General features: G+C 42.3%; 1 long non-coding RNA gene across 1 annotated transcript in view; it reads right to left on the bottom strand.

The window, feature by feature from the left end:
• The window catches only part of LOC122806869, a 191167-nt gene that overhangs the window by 61985 nt on the left and 101703 nt on the right, over nt 1–27479 (bottom strand). The window contains exon 2 of the long non-coding RNA XR_006365566.1: nt 871–950. This is a non-coding gene — a long non-coding RNA (uncharacterized LOC122806869). The remainder of the gene's footprint in view (nt 1–870; nt 951–27479) is intronic.

The raw sequence follows: 27479 nt of genomic DNA, 5'->3' as shown, positions 1-27479 counted from the left end.
GTAAATTAAACTGAGAATATATACATAAACTGTAAATTTGTCATCCTTCGTACAATCTGGAAACCAAAGGAGTTGCCCCACTAGACACACCAAAGCAACAAACAGACCAACACATTTAAATTTTTTATGCCAACCAAAAGTTACTTGGTTATTGAAAAGTCAACAAATTTAGCTTAATGAAAGCAAGCAAAAACAAATAAATAAAAAAAATCAACTAAACCTGATCTGAAGCTTGCTCTCAGTTCAACCCCATATTAACTCTTTCTTAGCCTTGCACTTGTTAAAAGTGTTCAGAATGCAGTTTTGAGAATCCAACTACTAAAATTATTTCTGGGAAGGGTTTGCAAAATAAATAAATAAATAATAACTGGCTAACACCAGTGCTGCAGCTGGGCATAGAGCCCATTATCAGTGGTAGCAATGCTTTGATCTTTCTTCTACTAGCAATTTCACATGAAGACAATGACAACCAAGTCAGTCTTCGTCATGCAAATCAATGCTGCAGCTGGTGAAAAAGCAGGTCCCAAAGAGTGCTGTTAGGAGCCTACTACTATTCAGTAAAAAGACTGACACCTTCTTGTAAAGCAACATGCAACTTACTTATGTAGGACAAACATGCTGAATGCACTACAGCCCAAAGTAGTAGAAATAATATGTGCATATGGGCAAAACAGGATCAAATGTGGTAGAAGTACACACACTGCTGTATTCTTAATCAATGTTCATTTCTTTTCGCAACACAAACTAATTCTTTATTATACATTCTTAAACAAAGCCTTTCTTGTTGTCAAATAAGCAAGTTCTTGAATTCTTTTAACAATGTTTTTATTTAAGGATGTTTTCATGAAATAATCAAATAATCTGAATTACCTGTGAGGGTCCTTTGAACTTGGAATTATGCATACACATTCTCTCTTGGTAAATGTGCTTTCTATCCAGGTTTTCTGGGACTGCAACAGACAAAAATGGAGTTATAAACTCTTGCCACACAAACTGGCCCAGTAAGTCCTGAATGTTTCTTACAGCAGCCACTGTACTACTGCTTACAAATGTCATAAAAGAACAGATTAACCATTGTCTAACATTCAATGGATAATGAAATACATAAACTTGTTCATATAACCCTATACAGCCATGAAATGGGCAAAGGGCAACAAAATATAGCAAAGCAGTTACAGTAGTCCAGCAGCATACAACAGAAAAAACTACAACTATTTGTTTACTGCTTTTGTTGAATGGGAAAATCCAACTGAGAAGAAAACCCCTTTTCAGTGGAGGCCGGGGATGATAAGCTCCATAAGACAAAGAGAAGGTAACATATATATAGCATATACACATACACAGTATAATGAACAGTTTGAGCATACGATGACAAAACACAATAGTAAGAAAATGAAAACATTGAATATATATATATATATATATATATATATATATATATATATATAAATATATAAAACACACACACACACACACACACACACACACACACACACACACACACACAGTAGCATGCAAATATTACAGTCATGACACATGCAATACACTGATATGAGAAACCAAGACTGTTTACAAACAAAATTTAGACCCAAAGTATTTACAACAGTAAGACAGTGTGAAAATGAATTTTCATAACAATGTAAAGTTGAGGAGTGTATGATAAAGCATGTGGCAAAGCAGATATAATAGTATAGGATGGTTACGTTAGAACAGGATAGTGAAGAGTGGACAGGGATATGTTACAGGAATTAGCCAGCTGTGGTGCTTGAGATCCTTGATGCACCCCTATACGCACTGAGGGAAATGGACAGATATCAATTTCTCATTTTATAGCTTGACACCTACACTAAGAAAGGCATTTGAACCAAGTGAAAATGGAGGAGAGTTTGCACAGAAGTTTTTGGCAAGATTGTGTCAGAAGCTTTGGACAAACCAACGAGAAGTGCTGCTAATAAGTTCCCTGCATTCCTGTTACTGTTGATGGTGGTAGCAAAGTTGAGTAGAGCTGTCATAGTGTAATATGTCAAGAAACTGTGTTGAGTGGGACTTAGTAAATTGTTTGAGGTAACAAATGGATCGGGGAATCAGAAACATTCTAAGACTTTAGATTATGGGGGGGGGGGGTAAATGCCTAATGGTCTGCAATTGCCGAGATCAATAAAGGAACCTACCTTCGTGCAGGGGTACGACATAAGATTTTTTTCCCAAGTTTTACTGATGTAGCTTTCAACGATGGAGCACTTTATTAGGATGGAGATTTGGTAAGCTGGGGGGCATCTGCTGCACGTTTAACATACTCTGCTGAAGACTGTCTGGAGCAAGTACAGAATTCTTCAGTCTGAGAAAGTATGTATTGATTGTGTATGTGGGGATGGGTTCAAAATCAAATGTGTTGGGATTATTTGTTGACTCTGGAAGGGGTGAGGTGTTAAAGATGGTGGAGATGTTTCAGCAGAGAAGTTACGGTGTTAAAATGTGTACTGAAGTGATGTGCTGTGCTGTCATTAGTGTACCTATTAGAAGGTGTTAGTAAGTTAATGTCGGCAGGATGTATACTTTTGTTGATGGAGGACCAGAAAACGTTGGGGTTGTTTTGCTTAGTATACTATAAGTTTATATAGTAGTATTTTTGTCAAGTTTGGTCACATGTTTTGCTGTGCTTTGGAGTCATGTACAATTCTGGAGGCTGGAGTCTATTTTAGTTAGTTTCCACGTATTTCAACCTTTCTCTTTCATTATCCCAAGAGAACTCCTAAAATATTGTATACTTCGATGGACCATTACAGACAGATGGTGAGAGACTCCACAACATTTAAGAGACTTTCTTGTAGTCCAAATGTCTAAAGACTCCCTACTATAAACAGGGACAGAGTGTGGACATGTGTTTGTTCTACTGTGTGTCCTGTTGTGTCGTAATGATTGGACTAATTGAAGAGTAAGTACTGTCGAACATTTACAACAGCCTTTATGACGAATGTGCGGTGTAATTACTGACAAACCGAGGATAACAGCGGACAAAAATAAGATTTCAGTAGACAGAATCAAGGGTCCCACTTCTCAACAGGTAGCAAGGTGAGCTAAATCAAGAGGTTACAGGAATGCTCAGACTACAGGACTAGGAGAACCTTTTCCATTCAAGTTTTGAATTCAAGGCGCAGTGGTGGAAACATTAATTGTCATACCATATTTAAGCTGCACAACAAATGTCATATGCTAACTTGTGGATAAAATAAGATCCTTTGTCTGGAAAATTTGGTGACAGACTGCTCTACATGTTCCTCAGAGGACAAAGTAGCCCAAAGCCCACTACATTTACAAGATTCAACTCTCAATAAAAAGTTCCAAGAAGTTTTTATGCCAGACCTCGTTGGCACTAATTTTAGTGGGAATATCATACAGCACTTGGCTCTGCTAAATAGACAGCCTACTTCCAATGATCACTGGCTAATTCTTGCCAATACACCCTGGTGCCTAACTTATCAAAGTCAACCAGTAACATTAGACATGCAAAATTAACCAATATTGTAGCACCTTCTTTCCATTATACATCTGTCATACCTTCAATCCAAACTGCCTTTCTTTCAGCTTCAAGCAGAGTATATATAACTTGTTTAACTAGCCACTTGCATGCCTTGTCACATTTAGTGGCAACATAAAACCTTTTCCTTTAGATACACAACACTGGTCCTAGTGCAGTCTTTTCCAAGAGATTAACACTCATCCATGCAAATCTTATACTACCTGTACTTACCTATGTTTGAATCATACTGTGTGCATTTCAGTAGTGTAGTACTTGCTAAACATCCTACAAATTCTTTACCTACTGCAGCCTCCCATTCCTTACCTTTAGCTGCTCTTACACACCTTTTTCATTATACATTATTTTTCTATATGTTCTGTACTCCTAAGATCAGGACTGTGAGCCGAACAGAGTTGCCAAACATCAACACATCTACCCAGTTCATGAATGATTAAGTATATAAACCATACAGATGTTAACAAAGGAAAGGGGCTTTGGCAAACATCACAACATCTGCACCAACAGCCAGAGTGAGCACTTTTTAGGTACTCATGTAAGCTAGATTACAGTTGCAAGCAGAAGATGACTTTGGACCCATTGATTGACTTTTTGGACCCATTGATTGACTTTTGAGTGATTATGTATCAGTTTTCTGTACTTTCTTGCTGTACTGTTTTCCACCTAAAATGCAGATTTTCCAGCGTTTATTGTGATTTAAAAGCTCATTTTTTTCACATATTGTACTTATTTGACTGCCTGCACTTTTAAAAAGTTGTTTTTTGTTTAAATAATTTAACTGTTGTAGGCTATACACTAAAGTGTGACAGCCTTTTCTGATAGTTTGTAGTAGTTTAAAGCTGTTTTAAGTGTATTTTTTACTGTTTTGCCTTATCTTTTCAAAAAAAAAAAATTCCTCGTTTCCTGCCTTTCTAAGCTAGTATAGTCCAGTTTTCAGGCTAGTGCTGAATTCAGGGCTGTGATACTAGTTTCTGAGTTGCCCATACCTTATTTGGATAGAAGGAAGTTTCTCTGTTCACCTGTGAGAGAGGGGAGCTTTGAGCAACCTATCTGTCACTGGAGGAGTGGTTCCAGCCCAGAAGTTAGTAGTTTGTTGGCCATTTTGAGCTATTTTTTATCTCTTTCATTTCCCTACTATAAAAACCATGCTTGCACGGTTTTGCGCACCGGGGAGTGCCGGTTAGCTACGGTTAAATTATTCCCAGCTCCACTAAGTCTCTTCAGTTTTTCCCTTGAAACTAGTCTAACTCTCAACTTAAGCACTTAAAAAGCATCTTACAGCCCAGCACTTACTCAGACCTAACAGCAAGCACTAATATACCCTGACACTGACTGCCCAGCAGGGCAAGGCTCTTTATTCACACCTCACCAATCAAGCGACTAAGCAGCTAACCCTACTATTAAGGCATGATCAAAGGGCAACTTCAGCTGCACTCTCCAGTCCAGCTGGTGAACCTGGGTATCCTGAGGCAATGTTGCAACTGCCTCATGTACACAGACAACTCTCTCCTCCTTACCACAAAAAACTAACATATGCGAGAGATGCAATTACACAGCCAAACTGAAAACTAAGCTGTCTCCACCCAAGACTGGAACAGACAGTCAAGAGGAGAAGGTTAACACTTGCACCACAACTCCAGCCACACACAGACCTACTAAAACAGCATTGGCAAAAAATACACATAAATACACAAAATCATACTCGGAGGCTCTAAATAAAAACCTGCAAAAGCATCAGAGACCTCCAAAGCAGACACCCTAACAACCTGCACTTCCCATCACAAACTAGACAACACATAAAACACAAAATCAGTGTGCCGCACAATCACAGCCCTTAAGGCGAAATAACATACCTAACACACTAGTAATAGGTGACTCTACAGTCAGGCACACTGACGCCCCACTCACTAGGCTGGACAAGAAGAAGGTTACTGTTAGCTGCCTGTCGGGAGCCAGAATCCGCCACATAAAACACAAGCACTCAGGTCACTCCAGAACAAGTACAAATATGACTCTGTCATTGTTCATGTTGGTGTGAATGACCTGAGACATACCTCCCTGGGCTACATGAAAAGAGACATGGAAGAGCTCTTTGATCATGTAGCTCAGGCTGGTATGACCCTGACCCTGAGTAGCATCCTGCCCTCACCAAGAATAATACCCAGGTATAAAGAAAAAATGATCAATTTCAACAATTGGCTAAGCTTCTGGTGTCATTCAAAGGGGATCCAGTGTCTGTCAGCCAGGGACGACATGCTCGACAAGCCACGTTGCTTCGCAAGAGACTGCTTGCACCTGTCACCCCTAGGCTTTTGAATACTGACCAAGGCTCTTGCTGCCCCCATAGTGCCTTTTTTAGACTAGGGTCAAAAGTCAAACCCACCTCCGTAAACAGCACAATTAACAAAAAACTGAGGGTTATGCTTCTCAATGCCAGGAGTTTAAATCCTAAAATGCATGCGCTCAAAGCACTCCTCAGTATGAAGAACGTCGACATCTGTGCAGTAACTGAAACCTGGTTCAAGGATCCAGAGAGCACCCCAGCACTACTGGGCTACAACTCATACCACAGATTTCGGCCATAGAACACGGACCAAAACACAAAAGGATGGGGTGTATCCATATTCATCACGGATACCTATACCTCCAGGTTAGTGGCGCAGCAAGATACCTCTGACATCATCCATGTACAACTAACATCTAGCAAATCTGCAATGCAAATTGTGGCCTACTACAGATCACCCTCCATGACCCAGGACCACCACTCCACCTTTCTGGAGACACTGGAAAACATGAAGGTCCTACCAAACACCCTGATATTGGGTGATTTCAATTATCCTACCATTCACTGGGAAAACTACTAGAGTACAAATTCCCAGACCCAGCGCTTCCTGGAATTCATCAACTCAAATGCCCTGGATAAGCTGGTAAAACTCCCCTACCAGAGGTGAAAATATACTGGACCTGGTCATCACCAATAAGGGTGACGGGTGCTCCACACCGGAGGTCAACCAGTCACTGGTTAGATCAGACCATAAATTAATCACTCTGGATGTCCACACCCCACCACCACCCCCAACTAAGGAAACCACAGTAAAAAAAACTTTTCTAAAGCAAACTTCACCTTACTTAAGGCAGAGGTGGTAAGTTTCACAGCCCCCACGCTAAAGGATCACGCTGCAGAAACCTTTACAAATGCACTCTACAAGGATGCATGGATCGTGCCATCTCTAGCAAAACCAATACTCACTCCTCTAAGAGGAGGAAACCAGTTTGGTGGACCCCTGCAATAAGCAGGCTACACAATAGAAGGAGGAAACTAGTTCAGAAAAAAAGCAAATCCCAAGAAGGAAAGACATCCCTGATCAGTATCAGTAAGAAACTGAGGTCCCTCATGAAATCATCCAAGGCTAACTTCGAAAGAAAAATAGCCAAGGATTCAAAAGATAACCACAAAGCCTTCTTTAGCTATGTTAAGAAAGTGGCAACTCGCAGATATGCAATGAACTAGTGCAAAATAGCACAAAATTTACTGAACCTACTGATATTGCCAACATCCTGGCAGATAGATTCAGTGCAAACGTCACCCCCCTCTCACCTCCAAAAAGGCCCATAACAATACCGGAAAAGTGTAGTGTCCCAAAAATCACAGACGCCCAGGTGAAAACAACCCTTTCAAAAGCCAAAAACACAACGTCAATGGGACCAGATGGTGTCCCAGGCTGCGTCTTGCACGAACTACAGAACGAACTACCCCCACCTAAACACGCTGTTCAACCTCAGCCTCTCCACAGGCTACGTGTCCATAGAATGGTGCACAGCAATGGTTATTCCTCTCCGCAAAGGAGGGGTCACAACTGACCCTGGTAACTATCGCCCCATAAGCCTGACTAGCCTGGTCTGAATGCTATGGAGCGCATCATCATGGAACTCATTAACAAACACTTGACCTGACCCAGTTCGGCTTTGTTAAGGGCAGATCATGCCTATTAAACCTGGTGGACTTCTTTGAGACAGTCACCAAGGCCACAGATGAGAGAAAGGTGGTTCTCACAAGCTACCTTGACCTCGCCAAGGCTTTTGACACCATTCCCCACTCGGGTATTACAGAAAAACTCACCAGCCTGAACATAAACCTCTACGTCACAAGATGGGTTGCCAACTGGCTTACAGACAGATCTCACATGGTAAGAATAGTGGGCTCCAGGTCTGACTAAACCAGTCACAAGTGGTGTCCCGCAAGGCTCGGTCCTGGGACCCCTACTGTTCGGAATATACTTCTCGGAAGTACAGGCAAACACAGGAGGACTATGGCTAACAAAGTTCGCCGATGACTGCAAACTGGGAGCCATAATTGACTCTCCGGCTGACACGGACATCCTCCAAAAGGGCCTTACTGAGACGGACACCTGGTGTCAAAGTCATGGCCTCAAGCTAAATGCCAAAAAATGCATAGTCATCCCATTTGGGAAAAACAAAACACCAACAAATTACCACAGGTAATAAGAGATCTGGGGGACCCAGGTAGATAGCAATCTCTTATATTAGAAGTATAAATAAGAAAATCCACTACCTGCATTCCCTCCTGGACATTCATTCCCCTGATCTACTCTCTTACAGAAACCTGGCTCAAGCCTGCTATCCCTGATAATGAAATTATACCCCCTAACTACAATATAACAAGACTGGACTGGAAAGGTAGAAAAGGAGGTGGAGTAGCCATCCTTTATAAATCCACTCGAGGTATCCACAATTACCACCCCACAAGAACTACCAACTACCAGCTCGGAAACAATCATCTCAAAAGTCCAACTTAAACACAAATCTATAATCATAGTATGTACCTATATTCCCCTAGGCAACAACATAGACACCTCAGAAAGCACCCTCCAATGGTTATCCACTAACCATCCCCAAGAAACAATCATTCTCGGGGACTTCAATATCAACTGGTTAACATGTTCATCAAACTTCCCCACAACCCATATCAACTTACATGGTTTCTCCCAGATAATTACTTCCCCCACTAGAATCAATAAACCCAACAATAAGGAAAGTATCCTATATTGGATCTTAATAAATAACAACCCTCAGTTTTACAAATCAGGTACCATACCTGAGGACATGAGCGACCACCTCTTAACCTATATAATCAGGAAAAAGGATGACATATCTCAAAAAACTACCTTTAAAACACTTAGGTATACAAAAAACTTTAACCTAACTTGTTTCCAAACTGAACTTAACTCATGCAAATGGGACAATCTTAAAGTACTCCCCCTTGACAAATCTGTCTCAGAATTTAATGCTAGATTCCTTGCCATCTTAGACAGACATGCTCCCACACGAACAATCAAAACCAAAAACAAAACTGCACCATGGCTAACCAATAGTACTAGACAAAAAATTACTGCTAGAAACAAAGCATGGACCTCCTGGAGAGCCACCAAATGCCCACAAGCCCACATTAGATACAAACAAATGAGAAATGAAACAAAGAGGTCTATTGTGTCAAACAAAACTACTATTTAAAATTTACAGCAAAAAAAAAAACAAAATCAACCCCAAAAATTCTGGTCATGTCTGAATAAACTGCTCCACCCAGGCAAAATCAACAACTCCCACCCCCTCAACTACCCTACAACTACCTCCTAGGAGTGTTGCAATGACCAAAATGCTCTCATCCAAAAAAAGGAAGCAAATCTGGTGGTCCCCTGCCATAAACAAACTTTACAACAAAAGGAAGAAACTTTTGCAGAAAAGAGGAAAATCCCAGGATGCAAAAAACTCCCTTACTAACCTCAGTAAGAAACTGAGATGCCTCATAAAATCTTCCAAAGCTAGTTACGAAAATAAAATTGCCAAAGATTCCAAAGACAACCACAAAGCATTCTATAACTATGTCAACAATCTAAATGGCAATGCTCAGATCTGCTCTGAGCTAAAACAGAATGGCATTAAATATACTGATCCGAAGGATCTTGCCAATATCCTGGCAGATCGATTCAGTGCCAACTTCACCCCCCTCTCACCCCCTAAATGGCCCATCTCAATACCGGAAGATTGCTAAATTCCAGTAATAACGGCCACACAGATACAAAACACACTCTCTAAAGCCAAGAATACAGCATCCATGGGACCAGATGACATCCCGGGCTGTGTACTACATGAACTACAATATGAACTGGCACCTCACCTAAGTGTCATGTTTAATCATAGCCTCACCTCAGGTTTTGTGCCCACTGAGTGGCGCAGAGCTACAGTTATCCCAATCCACAAGGGGGGATCCACCTTGGATCCCGGAAAGTACCGTCCCATCAGTCTGACAAGCCTTATCTGCAAGGCCATGGAGCGTATTATTGTGGAACTTATAAACAAAGACATTGGCAACCTTCAAACACTGGACCCCACCCAGTTTGGGTTTGTGAAGGGCCAATCTTGTCTCCTGAACCTGACTGACTTCTTTGAATCAGTCTCCAGAGCCATGGACAAGGGTAAGGTGGTCCACGCAGCCTATCTAGACCTTGCCAAGGCCTTTGACACCATCCCCCACTCTGGAATCATAAATAAACTTACTAAGTTGGGCATTAATCCCTATGTCACCCAATGGGTTGCTAAATGGCTTACTGATAGAACCCACATTGTAAAGGTAGCCGACTCCAAATCCAGCTCCAGACAAGTGACAAGTGGAGTACCTCAGGGTTCAGTCCTGGGGCCGCTCTTATTTGGCATCTACTTCTCTGAAGTACAGGTCAACACTAAGGGACTCTGGCTAACAAAGTTTGCAGATGACTGCAAACTGGGAGCCATTACTGAATCCCCAAATGATGTGGATACTCTACAAAAGGGCCTTACAGAAACAGATGTTTGGTGCCAGAGCCATGGGCTCAAGCTCAATGCCAAGAAATGTATTGTTATCCCCTTTGGGAAAAAACATGTACCCATGAATTACCATATAGGTGGCAGTACACTAAACACAGAAAGTGTGATAAGAGACTTGGGGACACAGGTGGACAGTGGTCTCACCTTCGATAACCACATCGCCACAACAGTCAGGAAATCCTTCTATGTGGCACACCTCATCACGAAGGGCTTTTCATCCAGAAAAAAGGAGGTCATTGTCCCACTGTACTCATCCCTCATTAGACCCATTATAGAATACAACGCCCCATTTGGTATGTACCTCTCAAGACATCTGCAACAACTGGAAAGGCCTCAGAAATACCTCACTAAAAGAATCACAGGCCTAAAGCAGATGCCCTACGCTGACCGCCTTAAAAAACTCCAGCCATACTCTGTCGCATATCGTCTACTCAGGGGCGATCTCTGCTTAACATACAAGGCCATGTCAAACCCAGAGCTGTTGGACATGCTACACTTAAAGAAATCCCAATCCCTCAGAGCTACACGCTCCAGGGATCTAAACCTTGTCATCACAATAAACAAAACATGCTGGAGGGATAGGTTCCTGACCCAGAGACTCCCCAGACTCTGGAATAGATTGCCCATACATGTCAAGCAGAGTGCCTCTTTGGACCTCTTCAAGAGGAACCTTGACGATTGGATGGGAGAAAGGAAATTCACCCCAGGGATCACGTCAGTCGGCCTGCTAGACAGGGGTCCAGGAAAGTAAATAATGTGAGAAGAAATAGCCAGGGAATTGTTATGGCTAGGCTTGTATAGGCCCTAGGGCTGATAGCCTAGTACCAACCTATGAACCTTTAATACTTTCTTCACAGAAACAGTCCAGTCCCTTGCTAACAACCTATCTCCCATCTCCTCTACTACTACTGCACCCACTCAGGCAAATATCCCACCCTTTAAAGTTGATCCTATACCCACAGACTATATTAAATCCTTACTTAAAAAAACAAAACCCACCACTCTGGCAGTAGACCTATTTCCCGCAGAGTTTCTGCAAAAGTCCGCTAATGAAAAAGCATACCCTATTTCCATCTTTATCAACCGTACTATACAAGAATCCCACATCCCCTCCATCTGGAAAATCTCACACATTATTCCTCTTCATAAAGGGGGAACCTCCACAGAACTCTCTAACTATAGACCTATAGCCACACTATCTCCCTTAGCCAAAATAATGGAAAAATGCATACACAAGCAAATTCTAACACACCTTACTCAGAATACTCTACTAGCACCAACCCAGTACAGATTTAGACCTGCACATAGTACATCTACTGCCCTTCTCTCCTTTTCACACACAATAAATGACAACCGTAATCAAAATAAGCTCTCTTATGCCCCCTTTCTCGATCTTTCAAAAGCATTCAACATGGTAAATCACCACCTACTCCTAGACTCTCTAAAATCACTTTCCTTAGACAATCCAGTAATCAACTGGTTCTACTCTTACCTTCATGGCAGACAAAGTACAGTTTTGTACCTACCATAAATGTAGATGTTCGAGTGTACACCCAGTTGCAGTCATCACACTTGGGTTATCCTGTCGTCAGGCGGTCCCGCAGTCGGCCGGAATTCCAAAGTCTTGGTCCGGCGTCGGTTGCTGTCGCTTCTTCCCTGACGTCAGTGCGCCAGGGGTATATATAATGCATCCGACGCCATTTTCTTCAGTTTTTCTTGCCCCAGATGTCAGGTGCCCCCAAAAAGGTGGTCAGTAATTAGTACCAATTTAAGAAATTTTAGCACAAACACAAAATCCCTCCAGCTATAAGCAAATACATCAGGAAGGTATTGTAGGGATTTAGCCAGTTAGATCAGAGGGGATGGAGGGAGGGTAACCTGGACTTCAGCAGGGTGTACACTCGAACATCTACATTTATGGTAGGTACAAAACTGTACTATGTTCATCGTGTTACCCTGCTGCAGTCATCACACCTGGGTAGAATCCCAAAGCTAAGGATGGGAGGAGGAGTCACAGAGGGTTAGAGGAGGCTAGAAGGCCCTGCAGAACTGCAGTGGCGAAGCCAGCTCTAGTCTTAGAGTAAAGTGGTAAGTGATAGTGTTTGGTAAAGGTGTGTACTGAACTCCAAGTTGCAGCTTCCAAAATCTCCTTGGTTGGAACCCCCCTGAGGAAGGCTGTAGATGTAGCTGTTGCCCTGGTAGAGTGGGGCCTAATGGTAGCAGGAACTGGTTTTCCATGGTGGGTATAGCAAAAACGAATGCAATGTCCTATCCATTTGGAAATGGTTTGTTTTGATATAGCCTTCCCTTGTGAAGCTGTAGCATAGGATACAAAGAGCTGGTCAGATTTTCTGAAAACCTTAGTTTTATCCAAGTAGTAACGAAGTTGCCTGTGAATGTCCAAGGAATGCAGGAGTCTTTCTCCTTTGTTCTGTGGATTTGGGAAGAAGGTGGGTAAGTGGATGGTTTGATTTAAAGCCACACTGGAAACCACCTTAGGCATGAAGGAAGGATTAGTTCGTAGAGAAACTCTGTCTTGATGGAAAATGAGGAAAGGTTCCACTGCCATGAGTGCCTGCAGCTCTGAGATTCTTCTAGCTGAAGTTATTGCTAGCAGCAGGGCAGTCTTCCATGATATAATCTGTAGATCTGCAGAGTAGGCTGGTTCAAAGGGAGGTAGCGTAAGTTTTTCCAGCACAAAATTGAGGTCCCATGTTGGTGTAGGTGCTCTCCTGGGGGGCCTAATGTTTTTTGCCCCTCTGAGGAACTGCCTTAGAAGTGGATGTGAAAATAAGGGTGGATCCGTGTTGTAGTGGGCTGAAATAGCTGATGCGTGGATTTTAATGGAAGAAAAAGAAAGTCCCTTGTGCAACATCTCAGTTAAATACTGTAGAATCTGAGGCATGTGAGGCTGAAGTGTGTTGTGGCCTTTAGCTTGGTTCCAGGTGCAAAACCTTTTCCATTTGTCCGAGTAGGCCTTCCTGGTGCTGGGCCTCCTAGCTTCCAGAATAACATCCATAACTGCTTGGGAAAGAGGAGCTGGCTGGATGCTTAGGTGATTTGCCATGCAGCCAGATTTAAGGTTTTGAGCTGGCTGTGTAGAATCTGATTGTTTTGCTGTGTGAGCAAATGGGCAATTTGTGGTAAAATCCAAGGTGGGCCCTGGGCCATATTCCTTAATAGTGGGTACCAGTGCTGGCGTGGCCAGTCTGGGGCTATGAGTATCAGTCATGGTCTCTCCTTTCTGACTTTCAGAAGCACCTTTGTGAGGAGAGGCAATGGCGGGAAGGCATATACTGTCAGGTTTTTCCAACCTGAGAGTGCGTCCACTTTCCAAGCTTGATGGTGAAGTATCCTTGTACAAAATGTTGTTAGCTGATAGACCTGTTTGCCAGCCCCCAAAACTATGTCTGGAAGGCCCCATTTTTGAGTTATCATTGCAAATACTTGAGGATCCAGTTTCCACTCGTGGGGATCCATGATGTTTCTGCTGAGGTCGTCTGCCAATGTGTTCTTTTTTCCTGTCAGGAATTGAGCTTGTAACTGAACTTGGTAAGCCAGTGCTGTGTTCCACAAGGTCATTGCTTGCCTGCATAGAAGGTAGGAGTGTGTACCCCCTTGTTTGTTTATGTACCACATTACTGTGGTGTTGTCTGTCCTTATTGTAAGTTGTCCTGGATGTAATAAGTTCTTGAAAGCTGTCAGAGCATTCTGTACAGCTAGCATCTCTTTTTGAATGATGTGCAGATTCCTTTGATCCGCAGTCCATACGCCTTGAACGCACTGTCCTGCCATGTGTGCCCCCCCAGGCATAGTCCAATGCATCTGTTGTCATAGTTTGCCTGGCTGGGGGCAAGGTGAAAGGCTGACCCTTGTTGAGGTGACATGCCTGTGACCACCATAGAAACTCCTGTTGTAGGCAGGGAATGAGAGATATCATTGTGTCCAAGGTGTGGCTGTGCTGAGACCATACGCTTTTTAGGTACCACTGTAATTTCCTCATATGCAGCTTTGCAAATGGTATTAGTAGAATGTAAGATGCCATGAAGCCCAAGGCCTGCAGAATTTTTCTTGCAGGGAGTTTGGTCTTTGTTGCCATTGTTTTGAAATATTGAGTCAGTTGTAGTTGTTTGTCTGGCGTCAGATAAGCCTTCTGGGCCGTTGTATTCAAGCTGGCACCCAGGAATGTCATATTTTGTGAGGGTACTAGTTTTGATTTCTTTTCGTTTACTGTGTACCCCAGGCAACTTAGATGATGTTTTACAAAAGCCAGATGTTGTAAGAGGATGTCCTTGCTTTCTGCTTGAATGAGGCAGTCATCCAGGTATGGGTATACCTGAATTCCTCTTTGTCTGCAGTATGCAATTACTGGTGCCAGGCATTTTGCGAAGACCCTGGGCGCAGTAGATAAGCCAAAGGGCAGTGCAGAGAATTGGTAATGGGTTGAACCTGCAATGAAACTGAGGTATCTTCTGCAACTTTGTCTGATAGGGACATGCAGGTATGTCTCCTTGAGGTCCAATGTTACTAGCCATGCTTTCTTGCCCAACATGGGAAGAAGCTGCTGTAGTGTTAGCATCTTGAATTTGGGTACTTGTAAGAAGGTGTTTAGAATTGAAAGGTCCAGAATTGGTCTCCAGGCATTGTCCTTTCTGGGGACTAGAAAGAGTCTCAAGTAAAATCCTTGGCCTTGCTCTCGTGTAGGTACCAGATGAATGGCTCTCATGTCCATGAGAGCTGTAATTTGTTTTTGTGCCTCTGCCCATTGATTTTGTGGCAGGTTTGGCATTCCTCTTTTCATTGGCAAGGTGTGGAAATGGAACCTGTATCCTCGTGAAATTATGTTTAAGACCCATTTGTCCTTTGTGACAATGTGCCAGTTGTCTGAAAAAAGTGCGAGTTTTCCTCCCAAGGGAGCTGTCAAGAGAGAGTTGCTTGGCCAGATGAGGTGCAAGTAATTGAGTTTGCCTTCTGGTAGTTCGGGACCCGTCTTCTCCTCCCTTCTGTGTTGCAGTGCCCCATTGTCGAGGTTTGTATTGGGCTTGTGGTTGTTCACTGCCTCTTGGACGTCTGTATTTACCCCTCTGTGGTCTGTCAGTAGCTGGAAAGGACCAATTTTTTGTTGGCCAATTTCTGCTGAAGCGAGGGGGCTGTATCTGTAGAAAATCTTTGACTGACTGCATAGATTTTGCCTTATCCTCCATTTTCTTTAAGACTTCTTCTGCTTTAACTCCAAATAGAACATCTTGCTGTAAGGGAGCATCTAGAACCTTTGCTTTAACATGATCAGGCAGAGTTTGTTCCTTTAACCAAGCATGCCTACGTATAACAGACCCAGTGACAGCTGCTCTGCAGGAAGCCTCCAAAGAATCAAACCCATATTGTAAAGTATGTTTGCCCACCTGTTCAGTTGCATGCAACAGATCCTGCATTTCTTTCAATTCAGACTGTTGAGGGAGTGTGCTCATTTTTTGTTTTAACTGAGACATTAGAAATTGCCGATATTTTAGCATGTGAAATTGGCAATTTAGTGCTCTCATAGCTAGAGTGGCTGAGGTGTAAACCTTTTTCTCCCACCTGTCTAGTGCTCTGGAGTCCCTTTCAGAGGGTACAGAATTTTTTGCCATAGAAGCCATAGCCCCTTTTGGACCCTGGAAGATAGTCTCTGGATCAGCAACAGGGCTTTTATAAAGGAATTTGTGGGAATCAGGCACTCTACAGTATGTCTGGCTTGGCTGGAGCAGGAGGCAGATTCTGGGTTTAAACTAGATTCTAAGTAAACATCATCCACGATGTCTAAAACTGGGGGGATGGCAAGTGGTCTGTGCTGGTGGAGTAAAAGAAACTCTCTGAGCCTTTTCTTTGAGTCAGAGTAGTCCTGACCTTCCCAGTGAAAATGTTCCCTCATAGTGTGTAAAGTTTCCCCAAAGGAATAGTCTTCAGGAGGAGAAGCTGAGGGAATAGAATCCTCAGCATCAGAATCTTCATAAGGGAAGAAGGAGTAATCTTGGTCCTCAGAGGAGCCTGAGGAAACAGACACTTGATCAGAGGAAGCATAATCTTCCTCTTGTCTAGGCCTTTTGTCGGGTGGGGGTTGGGAACCTCTGATTAAAGAGAGCAAATCTTCAGCCATTTTAAGCATCTGTTTCTTAATCATGGGGCCTTGAACTGGAGACTGAAGTGCAGTCATTTTAAGTTTAATAGGAGTCTTAAGCTTAGGATACATTTTTATGGTGAGCGTCGTCGGTCTGAAGACACCTTCAGAAACCGAAGGTGTTTCTGCAGCACCGACATCTCTTTCTGCAGTGTCGTCGGTAGGGGCTAAACAAAATGGCTCCGTCGGCCTAGCACTCTCCGCCAAAGGCTCCGAAGTGGTCTCAGGTTCCAAATCTGCGGTAGTCAGGGGCTGCGTCGGAGCCTCACTGAAGACCGGTGAACCGGTGACCAGTCCAGATGAGGCCTCGGAGTCTGGCTTGGGTCTAGGCTGCCTGTCTTCATCCTTGCGTTTTTTGTGCACGCCGGTAGTCGGTTGCTCCAACGGCATTGTGTAGTTAAATTTTCTACCGAAGTAGTGTCATGCAAAATCAAAGCGTCTTTTTATAGTACGCTTATTAAACCTAGCACAAAAACGACAACCAGTGACGTCGTGTTCTGGGCCTAGGCAAGGTATGCAGTAAGAATGAAAATCCTTATGAGGTATTTGCTTCCCACAAGAAATACAATTGTTAACTTTTTCTGACATCGTTCTGAGGCAAGAAAAGTTTCCCCAACGGGGTACTTAGCTTTACTGAAGACTTCAGATCTGAAATTCGACTTCGAAAATCTCAGGAGTTGGCCGACCGGCACTTGCGAACTGCTTCTGCTTTGGGCACCACACGGCAAGAAAGACTTGAAGAAAATGGCATCAGATGCATTATATATACCCCTGGCGCACTGACTTCAGGGAAGAAGCGACAGCAAACGACGCTGGACCAAGACTTTGAAATTCCGGCCGACTGCGGGACTGCCTGACGACAGGACAACCCAAGTGTGATGACTACGGCAGGGTAACACGATGAACATCAAGCTGTTATATGGAAAGATAATCTATCCCCCCTTCTACTTGTCAACCTTGGAGTACCCCAAGGCTCTATATTGGGTCTCCTCCTTTTCACTATTTTCAAAAACGACCTACCCAATGTTATCCCAGATACAACTTGTATACAGTATGCAGACAACTCCACACTTATCTGCTCTGTCTCCACTACCACAGAACTACAATCCCTATCCCAAACCACCTTCAATAAAATAGAAAAGTGGCTGAATAATCATCGCCTCCTGCTTAACCCAAACAAAACAAAACTTCTTCTTTTCTCCCCTACCCGTAATTTAACATTACCAAAAATTACAATTTCATCTAACAATGGCACCATAATCTCCCCTGAACCTTACACTAAACTACTTGGAGTAATCATTGATAATAATCTGAAGTATGACGCCCATATATACAAAACCATAAAAACAGTTAACAAAAAAATAGGCTCCTTGTATAGGATTAAACAATTCTTAACCCCATCTGCCAGAACTACCATAGCTCGGACACATCTGCTGTCAACCCTTCTCTACGCCTCACCCATCCTTACAAATCTAAGTAAATCAAACCTTAACAAAATCAATACCTCCTATAACAATATAGCTAGATTTGCCACAGGGACAGCCTATAGAACCCACCACTGTCAAAATCTTCACAAACTAGGCTGGCTAGAACTACCCAATCAGCTCCATTATAACCAACTCATAGTTATACATAAAACCATCTATCTACCTACCAGTACTCCCACTCTGTCTAATATTATTACCCCCTTCACCAACCTAGCATCCCTCCGCTCATCTAATAAAATGCTAGTACAAACAACCAAAGCCAACAACTCAGCTGGTGAATCTTTATTCTCCAACTCTGCTGGAAAAAAATGGAACCTACTTCCTGCTGAACTAACAACTATATCCTCCCTGCCCCAATTTAAAACATCCCTAAAGATCTATCTAAACAGGGATTGGCTATGTCCATGTCTTAACCCAGACTAACCAAAATATAACAAATAGGTAAGAAAATACATAGTTATGTCCATGTCTCCACCTAGACTAACCAAAAACAAAAAATATATACATATATGTTTTATGACAAACGTAAAATAAACTTAGCTCACAGAGGTGAAATACCCATTAATAACCTTCCCCATCCCAAACAACATACACTTCTCTACAAACTTTAGAATCCTATTATCAGGAACATAGTTTGATTCCTACCCATTCTGAGCCTACACTCTTCTCCCCCTCTATATTATATTCACTAAAACTTTCCTTCTTAGCTAACCACCTTGTATCTTAACTAGCATTCTTACATTCAACCTTGAAATACGTCTTTCTCTCTTACACACTTCTAACATGTATAATGTTATCTCTATACGACTACCGTAAACCCACAATGTGTGCTTCAATTACATGGAACCTTGAATATAAATTGTTAGTGATTTCTTAATGTGTTGATTTCTATGTAACTACATACTTAAGTGTCAATTATTTGCAATGTGGAGCTTTTCAACCCGGGCCTCCGCTGAAAATGGACTTGTCTCCAGTCGGACTATCCCAGTTAACAAATGTAAAATAAATAAAAATAAATAAATAGTTCTCCCAGTTAATGTTTGGGTAATTGAAATCACCCAATATAAGGGTGTTTGGTAGGACCTTTATGTTTCCCAGTGTTTCCAGGAATGCAGAGTGGGGGTCCTGTGACATGGTGGATGATCTGTAACGAGCTATAATTTGAATAGCAGTTTTGCCCATTGTTAGTTCACATGGATGATCTCTGAAGCATCGTGCTGTGCCACTAACCTGGAGGTGTGGGTATCCTTGATGAATATGGATACTCCCCTGCCTTTTGTATTTCGGTCCGGGTTTTGTGGCCGAAATGTATGGTATGAGTTGTAGCCTGGTAATGCTGGGGTGCTCCCTGGAGCCCTAAACCAGGTTTCTGTTACTGCACATATATCGATTTTCTCCATACTGAGGAGTGCCTTGAGTGCGTGCATTTTTAGATTTAGACTTCTGGCACTGAGCAGCATTACCCTTAGTTTTTTGTTACTTGTGCTATTTATGGAGGTGGGTTTGTCTTTTGAGCCTTGCCTAAAAAAAGGCACTATGGGGGTGGCAAGAGCCTTGGCCAGTATTCGAAAGCCTAAGGGTGACAAGTGCAAGCCGTCTCTAGCAAAGCAGCATGGCTTGTCGAGCATGTCATTCCAGGCTGACAAGACACTGGATCCCCTTTGAATGACACCAGAAGCTTAGCCAATTGTTGAAATTGATATTTTTTTCTCTATACTGTGGTATCATTCTTGGTGAGGGCAGGATGCTACTCAGGGGCATACTGGCCTAGGCTACGTGATCAGAGAGCTCCTTCATGTCTCTTCATGTAGTCCAGGGAGGTATGGCTCAGGTCATTCACATCAACATGGACAATGACAGAGTCATATTTGTACTTGTTCTGGAGTGACATGAGTGCTTGTGTTATGTGGCGGATCCTGGCACCTGACAGGCAACTAAAAGTAACCTTCTCCTTGTTCAGCCTAGTGAGTGGGACGTCAGTGTGCCTGACTATAGAGTCACCTATTACTAGTGTGTTGGGTATGTTATTTTGCCTTAAGGGCTGTGATTGTGTGGCACACTGGTTTTGTTAAGTATGTGTTTCATGGTTTGTGTTGGGGGGGGGGTGGAGGCTGCTTGGATGTCTGCTTTGGAGGTCTCTGTTGCTTTTGCAGATTTTTATTTATAGCATCAGAGTATGTTTTTGTGTATTTATGTGTGTTTTTTGCCAGTGCTGGTTTCATAGGTCTATGTGAGACTGGTGGTGTGATGCAAGTAATTCCCTTCTCCTCTTGACTGCCTGGTCCATTCTTGGGTTGAGAGAGCTTAGCCTCCAGTTTGCCTGTATACTTGCATCAATTGCATGTATTAGTGTTTGGTGGAAGGAGGACAGGGTTGTCTGTGTACATGAGGCAATTGTAACATTGACTCAAAATGCCCAGGATTCAGCAGTTGGACTGGAGAGTACACCTGAAACTGCCCTTTGGACATGCCTGGATAGGTACAGTGAACGGTTTTATTGATTGGCTGGTAAGGTCGAATAGAAAGCCTTGTCCTTCTCTACAGGGTGGTCTAGTGCTAAGGTTTATTAGTGCTTGCTATGCGTTTTGGGCAAGTGCCAGGATGAGAAGTGAATGATTTGAGTGCTTAAGTTGAAAGTTTGTCTAGTTCCAAGGGAAAAATTGAAGAGTAGACTTTGTGGAGCCGGGAATACTTACACGTTAGCTAACCGGTGCTGCCTGGCGTGCAAAACCACGCAAATGCGGGTTTCATAGCAGGGAAATGAAAGCGATAGAAATTAGCCCAAAATGGCCAATAAACTATTTTCTGGGCTGAAACCGCTCCTCCAGGGACAGACAGGCTGCTCAAAGCTCCCTCTCTCACAGTGAGCAGAGAAACTTCCTTCTATCCAAGTAAGGTATGGGCAAACACAGAGATGTGTAACACAGTCCTGAATTCAGCACTAACCTGAAAACTGGACTAAACTAGCTTAGAAAGGTGGAAAAACAAGTATTTTTTTTTTTTTTTTTTTCAGAAAATAAAGCAGATACAATAAAAAAAAACACTTTAAATGCACAGAAATGGCTATCACACTTGAGTGTGTATCCTACAACAGTTAAACAGGTAATTTAAACACAAAAACGACTTTGTTAAAGTGCAGGCAGTAAAATAAGTACAATATGTAGCTGAAACAAGCTTTTTAAATCACAGAAACTCTAGAAAATCAGCGTTTTAGGCGGAATTAGCTACAGGCAGCAAGAAAATGCAGAAAAATTATACTTAATCACTCCAAAGTCTCTCTTTATGTCTCTCTGCTGCTGTAGAACTCTGCAGGGCACCAGGCAGGAGCTTGCTGAGCTGTATACTAGCACAAAAACCGTGCAAATGCAGGTTTTATATATGCTGAATCTGCCTGGGTAGCTCTAGCCATCTGAGATAATTTAGATTTTTACAATGATGGGTTCTGAATGGCTAGGTAACTACAGCAGAGCTAGTAAGGAAAACTGCTAGAAAGGTGCTTGGTGTGACATCTGGACAGAGGAAGGAGGACAAGGAGACCTGGTGGTGGAATGAGGACGTACAGGAGAGTATCCAGAGGAAGAAGCTGGCGAAGAAGAAGTGGGATTGTCAAAGAGATGAAAGTAGACATGTGTATAAGGAGATGAGGTGGCGAGGCTATGGATAAGGCATATGGAGAGTTGTATGAGAGATTGGACACTAAAGAGGGAGAAAAGGACCTGTACCGATTGGCTAGACAGAGGGACAGAGCTAGGAAAGATGTGCAGCAGGTAAGGGTGATAAAGGATAGTGAGGGAAACGTACTCACAAGCGAGGAGAGTGTGTTGAGTAGATGGAAAGAGTACTTTGAGGGGCTGATGAATGTAGAGAATGAGAGAGAGAGAAGGTTGGATGATGTGGGGCTAGTGAATCAGGAAGTGAAACAGATTAGCAAGGAGGAAGTAAGGACAGCTATGAAGAGGATGAAGAATGGAAAGGCTGCTGGCCCAGATGACATACCAGTGGAAGCATGGAGGTGCTTAGGAGAAATGGCAGTGGAATTTTTAACCAGATTGTTTAATGAAATTTTGGAAAGTCAGAGGATGCCTGAGGAGTGGAGAAAAGGTGTTTTGGTACCTATCTTTAAGAATAAGGGTGATGTGCAAAGCTGCAGTAACTACAGAGGGATAAAATTGATCAGTCACAACTTGAAGTTATGGGAAAGAGTAGTGGAAGCTAGGTTAAGAAGGGAGGTGATGATTAGTGATCAGCAGTATGGTTTCATGCCAGGAAAGAGCACTACAGATGCAATGTTTGCTCTGACAGTGTTGTTGGAGAAATACAGAGAAGGTCAGAAGGAGTTGCATTGTGTCTTTGTGGACTTAGAGAAAGCTTATGACAGGGTACCAAGAGAGGAGTTGTGGTATTGTATGAGGAAGTCAGGAGTGGCACAGAAGTACCTAAGAGTGGTACAGGATATGTAAGAGGGTAGTGTGACATTGGTGAGGACTGCAGTGGGAGTGACAGATACGTTTAAGGTGGTGGTGGGATTACATCAAGGATCAGCTCTGAGCCCTTTCTTATTTGCAGTGGTGATGGACGGGTTGACAGATGAGATCAGACAGGAGGCCCAGTGAACTATGATGTTTGCAGATGACATTGTGATCTGTAGTAAGAGTAGGGACCAGGTTGAGGAGACCCTGGAGAGGTGGAGATATGCTTTAGAGAGTTGAGGAATGAAGGTCAGCAGGGCTAAAACAGAATATATGTGTGTAAATGAGAAGGAGGGTAGAGGAATGGTGAGGATGCAGGGAGTAGAGTTGGTAAAGATGGATGAGTTTAAGTACTCGGGATCAACAGTTCAGAGTAATGGTGAGTATGGAAGAGAGGTGAAGAAGAGGTGAGTATGGAAGAGAGGTGAAGAAGAGAGTACAGGCAGGGTGGAATGGGTGGAGAAGTGTGTCAGGAGTGATTTGTGACAGACGGGTACCAGTAAGAGTGAAAGGGAAGGTCTACTAGAGAGTAGTGAGACCAGCTATGTTATATGGGTTGGAGACGGTGGCACTGACAAAAAGGCAGGAGTCAGAGCTGGATGTGGCAGAGTTAAAGATGTTAAGATTTGCACTGGGTGTAACTATGATGGACAGGATTAGGAATCAGTATATTAGAGGGTCAGCTCAGGTTGGACAGTTTGGAGACAAAGCAAAAGAGGCGAGATTGCGTTGGTTTGGACATGTGCTGAGGAGGGATGCTGGGTACATTGGGAAAAGGATGCTAAGGATGGAGCTGCCAGGTAAGAGGAAAAGAGGAAGGCCGAAGATAAGGTTTATGGATGTGGTGAGAGAGGACAAGCAGGCGATTGGTGTGAAAGAACAAGATGCAGAGGACAGGAAGAAATGGAAACAGATGATCACCTGTGGCGACCCCCAACAGGAACAGCCGAAAGAAGATGACAATGATGAGTTCTATAGGGTAGACCAGTTGCAAATCTAGCTATGTTATTAAAGCAGCTTGAGTTTAGTAAGATCAGATTTATTTAGGTTGGCCAGTAAAGGGGAAGCATAGTAGAGTGTAGAGAGTGGATGGGAGCGGGCAATGGAGGTCGTAGAATATGGGGTAAGGAATGGCTTTATCCTATAAAGTGAGCCCAGTTTTATGTTAATGGTTTTGACTGTTTTGTTGCCGTGCACATCAAACTTTAAGATTGTTGTCTATAATAACTCCTAGTAGTTTTGTATGGGCATCTGGAGAGATAATGGTATCGTTATTAGCATTAATGGAGAGAGAGAACGCCGTGGAACTTTGAGTGGGGGTGGAAAGTAGGAGTTTTGTTTTATTAGGGTTGAGAATCAGACAGCGAGTGGCAAGCCAGTTCTTTAATAGGTTGAAAGTACTCAGTTACTGATGGCAGTTCTGTTTGCGAGGTGGTAGTGTAGATCAGTGTCGAGTCATCTGCATATTGAATGCAGATGGCTTCAGGAATTACAGTGTGGAGGTCATTGATAAAAATGGAAAACAGAAGTGGTCCCAAGATAGACCCCTGTGGGACACTTAGAGTGTTGGGTAGGAGGTTTGAGAGTTTGTTCTGCCATAAGACGGATTGTTGTCTATTGTGCAGGTAGGATTCAAACCATCAGAGAGGGTGATTACCTAGAGACATTGTTGCCAGGGTTTTGATGAAAAGATGGTGGTTAACCATGTCAAAAGCCTTTGACAGGTCCAAGAAAAGGGCTGAAGATAGCTTGTTGTTGTTCCTGTTATAGTTTATTGCATTACAGAAGGTGAGGAGAGCTGTGATGGTACTATGATATGGTCTGAAGCCATGCTGGGAGTTAACCAGTAGGTTGTTTTGGATTAGAAAGTTCAGGAGTTGTTTATGGATGCATTTTTCCATTATTTTTGTCAGAGGTGATAAGATGGCTATGGGTTTATAATTGGATAACTCAGTAGAGTTACCACCTTTATGGAGGGGTATGAAACGAGCTATTTTCCAGATAGAGGGGACTGAGGCTTCTGATATGGACCAATTAATTAGAATGGAAACAGGGTATGCTATGGTATCAGCAGCTTTTTGCAAATATTCGGCTGGGAGAAGGTCTGTGGCTAGGGTAGTAGGTTTTAATTTTTTGAGCAGTGAACGAATGAAAGATATAGAAACTGGTTGGAAGCTAAAGGAGGGATGGGAGTGCTATCCAGTGGGTTAGAGAAGTTAAGGGGTATTTGGCTTGCAAGGGCATGGATGGTTTCAGTAAAGAAATTATTAAAGGTGTTAGCAATATCCTCTGGTAGTTTATCGGTAGAGGCTGAGGGAGGTGGAGTGATGGTTTGACCTGGGTGCAGTAATTTATTTATCCCTGCCCAGACTTTTTGGGAGTTATTTTGATTCCCTTGTTGAAGATGGAGGTAGTATTTTTTTTTTTATCTAACAGAATAGCTCATTTTGTCTCATTTCTTAGTTGTCTAAATTTGGTTTGATTTATGGGATCTCGCATGCCATGTTATCCATGCCTCATTTCAGACTATGGTTTTTGTTTTAGTTTCTTTAAATAGCCAAGGGGCAGCTTTTGTTTTTACCCTCATGGAACGAGCGGGAGCATGAGCATCAAAGATGGTGAGGAATTTATTGTTAAAGTGGGAGACAGCTTCATCTAGGGGAAGGTGCTTTAGAGCAGTCCAGTTGCATGCCTTAAGTTCATCCTGAAACTTGCTAGGATTGAAGTTTTTACTATTTCTTATTGTTCTGTAGATGAGCTGCTGGGAGTAATTAGATTTGTGTTTGCGGATAAATGTAAGAAAGTGGTCGCTGAAGTCATCGGGGATAGCCCTCGAAGAATTCATTTGGGGGTGGCTATTGATTAGTATCCAATCTAGTATACTATCTTTTCGGTTAAGTTTTCCTATCCTGGTTGGGGTGGATATAACCTGTGTGAATCCATACAGGTTTAGATGGGTGGAAAGAGATTGAGAGGAACAAGTGTTCCAGTCGATGTTAAGGTCTCCTAGTACTATGGTTTCTTGTGGATAGTTACTAGCTAACCACTGGAGGATATCTTCTAGGGAATTGGTATTATTCCCTGGTGGAATATACACACAGACTATATTTATGCTTTTATTAATTTGGAACTTGGTAGCGATTATTTCTGCCATATTGACCTGGGGTGGCTGACTGGGGTCTAAAGTGACATTTAGTGTAGACTTGAAGAGTACAGCTACCCCTCCTCGTTTCCTGGTGGAGTGATCAAGTCTAAGTATATTTTTGGGAATGAATATTACAAACCGAAAATTGGTGTGGCTTTGGGTACAGCCTGTGCCAATAGCTATGCCAATTTATCTTTGGCCAATTGGGAGATTTATCATGTGCTTTCCAACAATATTTACTGTAACTGTATTAAATGGTACAAGCATTTTGTGGATGCCATTTTTTTGCTATGGCAAGGCACAGAACAGCAATTGAATGATTTCTTTCTTTATTTAAATCAGCTGAATGTTTTTCTAAGATTTACATATAGATATTAGACTTCTTAGATGTAAAGGTAAATAAAGACGACCTATGCACTGTGTCCACAACCATGTATAGGAAAAATTTTAGAAAGAACAATATTCTACATCACAGCAGTATGCACCCAAAACATACTAAGTTAAATTTTCTTAAGGGACAGATTTTTCGTGTCATGCGACTGCATAATGATGATAGTGAATTGACAGATGCCCTAGTTACTCTCAAACATGAATTTAGAGAGAGAGGCTACAGTTGTAATATGATTGATTCTCAGATTGCTGAAGCCTGGCGTGAAAGGAGAGGGAGATGCAAACCTTATTTTTCGAATGAGCTCCCTGGTAATGTAGACTTCGACACATCTGCTATGTTTAGTCCCAGAATCCCAGATAGGAATGACACTACAGGTAAGATAAGGATGCCTTTGACTTACGCGAGTGACATCCACATAGTTTGTGATGTCATTAGGAATAATTGGGATAATATCTCTACAGTACAGAAATTGAAAGGAATAATAGATGATCGACCCAATTTTGCTTTTAGGAGCAATAGATCACTCAAAAAAGCAGCTTTGCTACAGGTCTAATTCTATGTGTTTGCAGAATTTACCAGAAAGAACTGGTACATATATCTGTAGGAGATGTTCAGCTTGTACTCGTGTACATATAGGTGGACAATTCATGCATCCTCACTAGGATTCAAGATAGAAAGTGCTTTCTATGCGGACTGCCGAACAAAATATGTAGTTGATTTTTGTTACTGTACTACATGTCCTGCGTTTTATGCAGGCAAGACCAAGAGAATATTTAAGGATAGGATACTGGAGCATCTGAGAGATATTAAGAATGGCAAGGAAACCAGTGCTTTAGCTATGCACATAGCTAAAGAAGCACCAAGGCATAACTTTATGTTTTTGGTGTTAGAAATCATGCACAGTACTATGAGAGGAGGTGATTTGGTTAATAGAACTGAACCTAATGAACAGAAATGGATTATAAGGTTTCAGGCAGACAAACCCTCAGGCCTACACAATAAAGTTTCTCTAAAGCTGTTTCTCAAGGCTAGAGCTCTTAAACATTGACTTTTAAGTTTATTGATGAATGTTTTTTATTACTGTCATTTGCTATGTTCAATAGTATTTGTATCAATTGTTTTACCAATGTGACACTTTTAGCAACATATACTATATATTATATTTAAGTGTATATATACACACACACATATACTTTTTGGTAACAATCTGTCGCTTTTATGTCAGAGATTTTAGTATCATTCTTATTTATGCCTTTACTATGTTAATATGTTAATATAACTTACTATGAGCTAGTTTTTCACTGTGATCTAGCATTTTAGAGGTTAATTATGTATTTAAGTCAGTAGCCAAGGTGATTGGCTCATTTGAATGTATAAAAGTAAGTTTGTTATGCAATCTCTCATTCTAGTCTG

Source organism: Protopterus annectens, chromosome 7.part0, assembly GCF_019279795.1.
Source record: "Protopterus annectens isolate FY-2018-M chromosome 7.part0, PAN1.0, whole genome shotgun sequence".
In the NCBI taxonomy this organism is placed as follows: Eukaryota; Metazoa; Chordata; order Ceratodontiformes; family Protopteridae; genus Protopterus; species Protopterus annectens.
This window is presented reverse-complemented; position numbering and strand designations above follow the sequence as displayed.